Source organism: Rousettus aegyptiacus, unplaced genomic scaffold, assembly GCF_014176215.1.
Source record: "Rousettus aegyptiacus isolate mRouAeg1 unplaced genomic scaffold, mRouAeg1.p scaffold_m13_p_4, whole genome shotgun sequence".
NCBI classification, from domain to species: domain Eukaryota; kingdom Metazoa; phylum Chordata; class Mammalia; order Chiroptera; family Pteropodidae; genus Rousettus; species Rousettus aegyptiacus.
Window position 1 is genome coordinate 32,175,591 of NW_023416307.1, and position 1,844 is coordinate 32,177,434.

The 1,844-nt window shown below is 38.7% G+C and overlaps 1 pseudogene; it reads right to left on the reverse strand.

The window, feature by feature from the left end:
- Positions 1-1,725: 1,725 nt before the first annotated feature.
- On the reverse strand, positions 1,726-1,844 carry LOC118602211 (annotated as a pseudogene).

Consider the following 1,844-nt stretch of genomic DNA (forward strand, 5'->3'; position numbering starts at 1 on the left):
AGACCGGACAAACTTTTTTTTTTTTAAGAATCAGAAAACTTGTTAGGCTTTGCAGGTTATATCGTCTCTGTCACAATTACTCAAATTTGTCATTGTAATATGAAAATAGCCTTTAACGTTATATAAAGAAATGGAAAGGACTGTGCTCCATTAAAACTTTATTTACAAAAACATGTGGTGAGCCAGATTAGTTCGCTGACCTCTGATCTAGATTAATTAAAATGATAGAGGTAGGGAATAGTGGTTATCTTGATCACAAAGAAACAAACTTGCAGTCTGAATTCTCACACCCTAGATGTTTTTTAAGCCAATCCTCTAAGCAGTGACGAACTTCGGATGGATATATAACCTAACTCTGGACAGTGAAGCTAGAGAAGAAGAATACTGAAGAGCATCTGGGGAAAGTTTTACCATTCCTAATAGGCAGCTGTTGTTCTGCCCCTTTTGGACCTTGCCTTGACGAGCTGTGACACCTGGAATCACTACAGCAACCAACCTGAGGCTGAAGACAACACCAAGGAAGGCAGGGCCAAAAGATGGAAAGAACCAAATCAACCAGCCGTGAAGCCTGCCCTACTTCCTCTGTACTTCTGTGATAAAATATCCTATTGTGTAAACCTGTCACAGATGGGATTTCTGTAAAAGGAGCTACAAGTGTCCTAATTGATTCAATTATGTTTTCCTCCAAATTTCTTTTAGTTACAAATGGCTCATCCACGTAGGGAATTTTTTCTCTTTTAAGAAACATAATCACAATATTTTATCTTTTCCTGAAAAGGGATTGAGACTGCCATACTAAATCAGGGGAAAAGGAATAGTATTCCCCAGTTTCTTTAACATTTATTCTCCTACCACAAGGCAAATACCCAGAAAGCACCAGCCCTGCTTTGGGAGCTAATTCCCTTTAAGCTCTTTCTCAGACTCAACAAAGCAGACACTGTTGACCATCCACCTGCAGCCATTGCATCCATTCATCTTTCTGTGATCAGAATCTTGATTTTGTTCAGCTATGAGGACACTGAATACTTTAGAAAAGTCTGGATCTTTCCCCAGACCTAGAATAATCTTAACTAATCTAAGCTAATAATAAAAATTTCATTTTCTTTGCCAATAAATGATTTAGGAATGGGAAGATCTATAATTCTGAACAGGGAGTTTGGAAGTTTTTCTCAGTCTGAAAAAGGTATATAAGGGAGGCTTCCGTGTGGTGAAATACTTGAGGGTGTCGCAGCTATCCTGAAAGCTCAAGGTCACAAGTCAACATTATCAGCAAAGCGCAGCAGAAAAAGGAAGAGAACCTGGATCCTCAGTGATAGCAATAAGCCACTTCTTAACCAAGTCTGGAATCACCCTACCTCAGGCTTTTTATGTTACTAATGCCAAATTGAGTTGATCTTCTGTTAAATGCTGCTGAAAAGTTACCAATTGGAAGACTCACTAATAAGTTTCCTTTGGCAGATTGCACCTGGGTGTCTTTACTTATCTAAACAGGTTAAGAATGAACAGCATGATGTTTCTACTGCACTGATCTCTCTCTGAGATTCTATATACTGTGCATTGGTAAATGATATTCTGGAATCTATGAAGACTGCTTGGGAGCAGACTTATTTTTTTTTTAATATATATTTTTTATTATTATTATTATTTAGGCGAGGCAACCTTTGATTGACCTCACAGATTGCAAAGACCTTGTCAGCTTACAATTCTTTCTTTTTTTATGTTTTACGCCTACAGCACCTGGTCTTCCTAGGTGGTCTCCCATCCAAGTACTAACCAGGCCCAACCCTGTTTAGCTTCCGAGATCAAATGGGATTGGACTTGTTCAGGGTAGAATGGCCATAGAC